Here is a 9436-nt window from a genome sequence, read left to right on the forward strand (position 1 = left end):
GCAACCGATTCCTTGCCCAGAACTGTGATTCCCTCAGAACGACTCACAGCCCTTCAAAAACCGGATGAGCTTCTGCAGTTAGTTTGGATGCAACAACAAAAAGGTCCTTTTGTTACCAACCAGAAGAAGATGGGCCATCTGTCTATAGACCAAATTATGCAGTGGAGTTGGAGTCACAAGGTACTGTGTTTTTGTGGCCAGTATTATATACCAGCAGGGGGGCTGAGAGAATGAATTTTGAAACTCTGCCATGACAACCCTGTGGCAGGGCACTTTGGTTTCTTTAAAACCCTCAACCTGGTTTTCCGAGAATTTTGGTGGCCATATGTTCAAAACAATGTTAAATAGTACGTGGTTTCATGCTCTGAATGTCGCAGAGCTAAGATCCAAACCAGTAAACCTGCTGGGCTTTTGTTACCACTACCTACTCCAGAGCATCCATGGAAAACCATATCGATGGCCTTTATAACAGACTTTCCTAAATCCAAAGGTGCCACAACCATTTTCGTGGTGGTGGACACCATGTCCAAAATGGCACATTTCATTGCGTGTTCGACTACTTACTGCACAAGAAACTGCACACCTATACATCAAGGAGCTTTTCTGACTACATGAGTTGACCAGGAGGGTGATATCAGATCAAGGTCCTCAATTCACTGCCAGGTTTTGGAAAGCCCTGCTAAAGAACTTAGATGTTCAGGGACATTTGTCATCCTCACATCATCCACAATCTGATGGTGAGACTGAGAGGGTAAACCCTATTCTTGAACAATACCTGCGTTGCAATGTTAATTATCAACAGGACAACTGGGCAGATCTGCTTGCTGCAGCCAAATTTGCTTACAACAACGCACAACCCTCCTCGACAAAAATGCCATTTATGGCCAGTTGTGGATTTCATCCTAGGGCATTTCCATTGGCTGCTCCAGACTCTCAATCCCTGCAACTGACCAATTCTTGCAGGAACTTCAAACTTGTCATAGGGTGCTTTGAGAGCAATTAGACAAGGCCAAGAAAGATTACAAACGCTTTGCTGACTGTCACTGGAAAAAAGGTTTCCAACTGTCTGTAGGTGGTCTAGTTTGGTTGTCAACTAAACATCTGGCTTCATCTCGCCCATCTTGAAAATTAGATTACCGTTACATTGGCCCCTTTCCAGTCAAAGCTATAATTAACCCAGTAGCATATTGGCTTACTCTCCCCAAAAACATGTGGATACACCCTGTTTTCCATCAGTCTCTACTGACTCTGGCAACTCCTGACAGCCCACTGAGATCTACCAAACTACCACCCCCTCCAATCATGGTACAAGGAGAATATGAAGTGGCCTGTATCCTAGATTCATGGATACGCCATGGCCGACTCCAATATCTCATTGCTTGGAAAGGTTATGGACTGGAAGAAAATTCTTGGGAAGATGTGTCCAACGTATATGCACCAGTGAGAGTAAGGCAGTTCCACCATCACTACCTGCTCAAACTGGGTTTAAAAGTATGGAGGACAGGGGGTCCTGAGGAGGGGATAGTGTTAGGAATGAGGAATCAGAGGAGGAAGGAGATGGTTTGTTAGAACTGTTAACTCAAATCATAGCAAAAGACGGGGAAGGCATAGAAAACAAGAAGAACGGAGAGCAAGAAGAAGAAGAAGAAGAGGGGCATGACTGGCATTCGCCACCTCCAATCAGCTGAAGGAGAACTGAAAGGTCTGAAAGGAGAGTTGAGCAACGGAAAGCCCGATTGGCTCCCAGTCACCAATAGTGCAAAAAGGGAGCTTATAAAAGATGTCAAAAGACAGAGCTCGTTGCCAAGGACAACCACTCCGAATCACAGCCTTTGACTTCCAGCCTCCCACATTAACTCAGCCCGAGTCATCTTCCTAATTCGTCTGAAGAACCTTTCCAGCCTTGCCCTGACACCACTCTTGGAGAACCCTCACCTCCTCCACCGGGTCCAGAAACCTACCTTGTTGACAAGTCTTCTTCCGTTTTGGTTCCTGTCACTTTGCCACCTTTTGCCTTAGCCTGCATTCCTGCCTCTGCCTGTGATTCTGCTGCTCCACTGCCTCTTACTTCAGCCTGTGAACTTGTCACTCCATTCTCCTCTTGACTCCACCTGTGATCCTGCCTCTATGTTAATTCTGGTGAGCCCTTGCCTTGCTGTTCTGTCAAGCCCTGCATTCCTTCCAGACCACACCATCTCACCTTCACCTGACTCCTAGTCTGACAGCTGTCCTCTTCTTGCTTAGACTTCTAATAGCCGCTGAATGGTCCTGTCTTCAGCCCAGAGCCATTTTAAACTTAGGTTACAGCAATGTGCAGATTTATTCACCATCAATTGTAGAGCATTAACAGGTCCACTTTATTCTGACCTGCTGCGTCCAGTACGCTGTGTGTTCAGTATTACTGTAATTAAAGGTTTTAATTGTTTAACTGCTGTCAATAGTGTCAAGCTCAGCCAAACAGGAAATCATGGATGAACAAGCAGACCTGATGTGTCTTTCTGAAGGTGGAGACGTCACTCTTTCTGAGATATGCTGAGCCAGGCTCTGGCTCATCCATCAGCTGCAATTCCAGGGTAGGGAAGGTGATTGATTGATTGTCTACAGGTAGTTCTTGAGTTACAACCATTTGTTCAGCGACTGTTTGAAGTTACAACGGTGCTGGATGAAGGGACTTATGAGTCTTCTTCTATTCCAGTTCCTGTCACTCTGCCACCTTTTGACTCAGTCTATGTTCCTGCCTCCACCTGTGTTTCTGCCGTTCCACTGCCTCTTGCCTCAGCCTGTGAACTTGTCACTCCATCACCTCTTGACTCCACCTGTGATCCTGCGGTCTCCAAAGTTACAGCAATTGCAGCACCCCACTGTCACATGTTCATGATCTGAGCACTTGGCAACCCATTCTCATGACCAGTTGTCAAGCACTTGGCGATCGCATGATCACCATTTGCAACCTTCCCTGCCAGCTTCCCACAAGCTAAGTCAATCGGGAAGCCAGCAGAGGAGGTTACAAGTTGCTCAGGTAAGTCTCCCCCACCAACCCTGGCCTTTCTTTGCCCATATGCACCATATCCTCCTTCCCCCTTTTGTTTGCTTGCACACACCACACACCCTTTGGTTGCTTGCAAGCACCCATCAGTACCCTCCTTCCCCTCTTAGCTTGCACACATGCACCCACCAGTGCCCTTCTTTGCTTGCTCACACAGCGCCCTCCTTCCCCCTTTGCTCATTGACATGTACCACACCACCTTCAACTCTGGAGCTTGCAGAAGAAAGGCTTTGGAGGAGAAAGCCTCACAAATGGCCAGCAGCCTCCAACGTGAACTGCAGAGCACATGCCGGAAATGCATGCAGAGCACCCTATTTAACCCAGTGTGCAGTACCACACTGAGCCACCGGGGCATAATACTCTAGCCTGGTTCCTTAATCACTACATTGAACTGGCTCTTTCTCCAGAGAGCAAGGTCTTTGCATAATGAGTCCAACGTAGGATAATTTGAGCCTGGCCATTTGTGCCTCGAGGGAGACCCCTGGGCTGATTTGTTCAATGATCCTTTTGTTTGTTTTCTTGGCTGTCCATGGTATTCTCAGGAGTCTTCTTCAACACCAGATTTCAAAAGCATCTACTCTTTCTATCCTCCTTCAAAGTCCATTGGGAGGAATTTGACAATAATCATTTGGAATAGATTGGTGGTTGCTAGGGGTCCTATTCTGTAGGTCAGGTTCTTTGAATGCCTTTTTGTCATATTGGGTGATATAGAAAATAGTGGTTTCAACATGAGCAGCAAGAACAAGCCTACTACAACTCCCACTCCCACTAATGTCATTCTCTGGGCCACTGAAGGAAACTGAGAGCCAGTGCAGCTTGTCAACAGAGGTGTAATGTGGCTCAACCTAGAAATACCCAATACTGTTCACACTGCTGCGTTCTGGCTGAGTGGTCTTCCAGGGCAGCCCCATGTAAAGCACATTGCATCAATCCATATAGGAAGTGATTAAGGTGTGAGTGACCATGAGCAAGGCCTCCCAGTCCAGGAAAGGGCACAATTGGTGCACAATGAATACAAAGGTCCCCCTAGCCATAGCTGCCACCTGCTCCTTGAGCAGGAGCCATGAGTCCAGGAGGACCCCCAAATTGCACAACAGCTCAGTCTGGGGGAGTACAACCCTGCCCAGAGTCAAAGATGACAAATCACCAGACCTGAGGGGCTAAAATCCCAAAGCCACTCCATCTTGCCAGGGTTGAGTCAAAGTCAGTTCTCCAGACCCTCACAACCTCCAGGTACTCGATCAGCACTGCAACAAGCATCACCTGCCAAGCCAGGGCGGGAGATGTATAACTGGATATCATCAGCGTACTGTTGATACCACACCCCACACTGTTCAATGACTTCACCCAGCAGTTTCATACAGATGTTAGAGGAGAGGGGAGAGACCTGAGGCACCCACACTTCAGGGGCCTAGGGCTTGATCTCTCTCCCCACTGACAGAAACTACCCATGGAGAAGGGAGAATCACTGCAAAACAGTGCCTCCCACCCCCAACCCCTGAAGCCAGTCCAGAAGGATACCATGGTCAATGGTATTGAAGATCCAGGAGAGCCAGGATGATTGCACTGCCCCCATCCCAAGCCCTCCAAAGGTCATCAGCAAGTGTGATCAATGCTGTCTCAGTACTGTATGCTGGCCTGAACCCAGAATGAAAAGGAGCCAGATAATCTGCTTCATCCAGGGTCCTCTGAAGCTGAGCACCAATCACCCTCTCAAGAACCTTCCCCCAAAAGGGAAGATGCTGGAGACTAGACAAAAGTTGTCTAACATGGTTGGATCCAAGGATGGCTTCTTGAGAAGGAGGTACATCACTGCCGCCTTCAAGGTGAAGCCAATTTAGTGGCCTGCTAGAACCACTGAAATGGAGCAGAGCTTATAACACAGCTGAGAAGCTGGCACAGAAAAAGAAAATTATCTTAGGTAGCTTCAATGAGCATGTCAGAGAAACACAGGATTCTGCCTTCCAAAGGATCTGCCTAGACAGAGTCCAATTCTGAGTATAGTAAAGTGGCTTTATCTGACAGATGCTGAAAATATTCCTTACAGTGGCCCTGCAAGAGCTCCCCTGGCTCCTCCTTACCCAAGAGGGATCCGGTTACCCGAAACAGGGCCGCTGGGCAGATGAGTAAGGAAGAGAAGTAAGCATGCTTTGCCAGCCTTATCACCATGAGGTAAGTCCTAAGGTAGACTCTGACCTGTGCTTGGCCCAGGGAAGGTCACTCATTTTCCCTAGTGGTGTTTTAGGCATCTCTTGTGTTGTGAGGCTGTGATGTTCTCAGATTAGGCATTTAGATTATTCTAAATAGGGTTGCATGCCTATTTGCACATTTTTTTGCAAATCATTTGCAGATTTGCAGCTGAGATCAATGACCAAGGTCCATTTTACATTTTACAATACAATGTCAAAATTGCATCCATTCTTGAAGAAACTAGGCTGAGGCACAATTATCTGTGTGCTTTTCCACTGCCTTTTAGACTGCTACAGTCCTGTAGGAGCAAGCTACCCTTGAAAACAACTCTGCCTAGCCCAGGATGCTGCTGCAGTCTGTGCACAGAGCCATTTTCATTCTTTCATGCAAGTTATCACTCTATTATATATTTATTTTATAATAATTGCCTACCCCTTCCCTAAACATATTAAAATAAAAAATTTTAGACACTCCAAGTTGGAAAGAGTACTGTTGTACAATCAAACAAGGATGACAGTCCTCAGCCTTTCATTGCACTTCAAAAAGTAGCAAGTAGGGCCAGGACAAAACTACATTTGGTTTTATTTACATTTACATTGTATTAAAATTAAGTACAGACATCATTACTTCAGCCAAAGCTTTAATCATTTTTCCCTTCTGTCAATTAAAGATTTCAATTTGCTAACAACTTTTGGACACCTCTGAGGGCTGTACCCAAGGCTTGCAGAGATTGTCCATGGCCTCTGTATCACACACTCAAGAGATTAACATTGAACACAAAATCCATCACATTTCTGCAAGTGTTACCCCATTATGCTGGAAAAAAAAAAGCTATGAGCACGTTTTAAAAATCAGAGTTAAAAGAGTGCAGCTCAAAAATCTCTACAGTGATTTCTAGGGATCACTATGTCCCAGGATAAGTAGAATAGTTCTAGAGTGACTTGGAGCAGATCAGATCAATGGAGTACACGGTCTCTGCGCACCCCCAATTTTCAAAGGTAATCAATGAGTGAGGTAGGTTTTTAGACTACAGAACTGAGATTCAGGCTGGAAATCAACCAATTCTGCCCTTCATGTTCCTGGTATTTCTCCTCCAAAGATGCTGAAGGTCCCATGCCATGTAGAACCTCAACTCACAGAAATCTCTCTGTGAAATTATGGGTAAGATAGCGCCTGAAAATTTTCTGGATGTGCATTCTTTTTTCAGTTTGGCGCATCAGGGGCAATAGTTAGAATGGCCCTTATTTCTCCAGCATTCTGTTCTGCTGCCTGTTTTATTTCCCTTCAGTGAAGGATGGTTATAAGAGAGATTGACCCAAAGTCAATCTGCTCCTATAAAAATCTGATCCATGGAACCCTTAGTATTTTTGGAAAGAATATGAGTCCATGTAAATGACCAACCAAAAATACTGTCTGTCCTAAAGTTCTTCTTATTTGAGGCAGAGTTAGTTTGATGAGCCCAACACTTCCATGACCAGGCACCAGATGATTGTATGGGGAGTGGTCAATGAGGACTAGCTTCTTTTATCTCACAGGCTAGTGGGAACTATTCTTGCCTGCAATTAGCATACCACCAAATTATGTAACAAACAACCTCTTGCTCAGGAAGTGACACTATTTGACAGTAGTGTGGAATTGGGCAATAGGCTTGCTTTCACAATCATGCCTCATCCCAATGAAAGAAACATCTGCTCTGAGGGCCCTTATGAGAGGCAGAGGCGACAAAATGAGATACCTGGGGCTCTGTCCCTCTCTGCACCCCTTCAGACTGTAAACTGGGCTCTGCCTCCCCTGCCCCTTCAGACTGTAAACTGGGCTCTGCCTCCCCTGCAGGGTTGCCTGGGAGGGACAGGAGCCCTCTGACCTTCTCTCTGGCCTCTGCAACCATGGTGGCTTTGGCCCATCCCTGTCCCAGCAGGACTTCTGCCTTCCGCCCTTCTGCCATGGGGCAGGTTTGCAACTTGCCTCCAAGTAGCAGCTTTGGATTCTTCAGTGGGGGCTCGAGGGGCTGAATTCACACAACGTACTCAACCAGGTTCTTGAATTAACCTTTTTTCCAGAGGAAGACACAGTACCTGAGACCATTAGTTTAATTGGATGGACCAGATTCACCAAACATCTAAGAAAGAGAAAAGCCTTTCCAGTTAACACAAATAGAGCTGGTGGTGATGTGCAAATGCCTCAGCTGGATCCAGACCTATCCTGGTTAAGTGTGTTGTGTGAACCCAACCATGGTATCATCATATTTTTGATCTCTGCCAAATATTAGACATTTTTTTTAAAGGCGAAAGGGACAATTCCAGCCCATCCTATCTCTTCCTGAACACCAGACACGTGGCACCCACCTGCACATGGCTCTCACAGTTTCTGGGCAGGCCCAGCATGTGGTGGCAACAAAGGTGTTGATTGCTCCACCAGTGATGATGACGCTGGGCCAGGCTCTACAAAAGCCTGGAGCGGGGGAAGCTGAAGGAGTGCTGCTTCCCCCAGTCCTCCAGTGCAGTGCGTGCCCTGTATGTGAGCTGGTCAGCCGCAGAGTTCCTTCCTTCCTGAGAGTTGGGCAGATAAAAGCTTTGAGAAGCATTTTGCAATCACCTTGCTCAGAGAGAGAGAATAACGGCAGCATTTTATGTTGGGAGGATCATTTCTTTCTTCTAGAAGAAGTGGGGCAGCCCACTGGTGGACGAGTCCTCCCGAGTGTGCAGAGAGCTGTGGAACCTGAGCTCGCCTAAGGTAAGGGCTGGGCATCCCAGCCTCTTTCATCTTTGCAGGATCCTATTGCATTACCTTATGTGCAGTGGCTACCCAGAATGTAGCCATGTGCCAACTGGCGTGTGTGTGTGCTTTTGCCTGCAGTTGACTCAAAAGTGTTCCTGGATTCAGGAGTTGCCAGGGGTCAGGACTTTGGCAGGGTCCTGCTTGCTGGGATGCCCAGCCACAGCCATGTAGGGACGTAGCGCTGATGCTGCCTGCTAGGAGGCCAGATTGTGACTAAAATGGCTGACAAGGGGCAGCCGGGAAGGATGCCTTGCAAGATCACCAAACCCAGCCAGACCATTGAGGCTCCTGAGCAAGGAGCCCCTTTTATTTGTTCCGGCTTGGAGGCTGCTGTTCCAAAGGCAGAAGCGGGGCAGGGGGGCTCAATTTGACAGGGTTTTCAGGGGGGGGGTGAGGAAAAGTTGCTCTGGATCCTCCTACTTGATATGTGGAGAGCTCTCAGTCACACTTCCAGACAGACAGTTCTTTTTCCAGTTTGCTCTAAGCTGGCAGGGCTGATCCTTCCAATCAGCAGTCAGATGCTCTTTGCTTTTCTACTCAACAACTGTGGGACTTTTTGAAACCATTGACTTTTCTAGCCATCAGTGGGCCATCTTCCCACTTCAAAACCCCAGCAACGCAGTGTCCGCATTCAGGTGGAAGGACAGCCCACCATTCTGCTCCAGGAGTTCAACCTCTTCCTTCCAGGGCAGCCCCTTTGAGGACTGACACAGCATACCCAGGAGGTTGCAGATCACCTGCTCATAATGAGGTTGCATCAGGTCACTTAAGGCTGGCAAAGGCCAGCCACTGATCCCAAAACTCCTTTCTCGGAGGATGGCTGGCATTTTCATAGCAGCCTCCGTGCCAGGTATCAGCCCCTTATAATGCCCACGATGCCTCCAAGCAGCAAGTGTGCCAGGCAGGGGCAGGGTGAGCTGCCCCTTGTGAAACATGCCACAGAGCAGTGCTCTGATCCCAGCCCATCCATTTGTCCATGATTCAGGTTTCCATGATATAGGCGCACAGATCCTCTAGCTGGATGCTTTCTTGGGCCCTGGGCACTGTCCTTGCCAGGATGAAGATCCACAGGCCACAGGGCTCCTGGGTCAGGGCCAGCAGGTGCTGCTTCCCCAAACATATCACAGCTTTGAATTCACACTTTACCCCTCAAGCACTGATGGGGGAAGAGGACCTGTCCCTGAATGTGAAAGCTGCCCTGGGCAGATGGTCGAGTCACCCACCCACTGCTTCTTGAGCTCCCTTCCAGTCAGTGGTGCAACAGTCCGGCAGCTGCTGAAGAACCTCGTGACAGGGGAGGGACCTAAGACAAGTAACATAATCCTAACCTCCCACTGAGGCCATACTTTGGTAATGATGGATTAATTTACATAATTAACATTTATATTTCCAGTGGAAAGCAGCTTAAAATGTCTAGTGACA

This window comes from Candoia aspera, chromosome 10 (genome assembly GCF_035149785.1).
Source record: "Candoia aspera isolate rCanAsp1 chromosome 10, rCanAsp1.hap2, whole genome shotgun sequence".
In the NCBI taxonomy this organism is placed as follows: Eukaryota; Metazoa; Chordata; class Lepidosauria; order Squamata; family Boidae; genus Candoia; species Candoia aspera.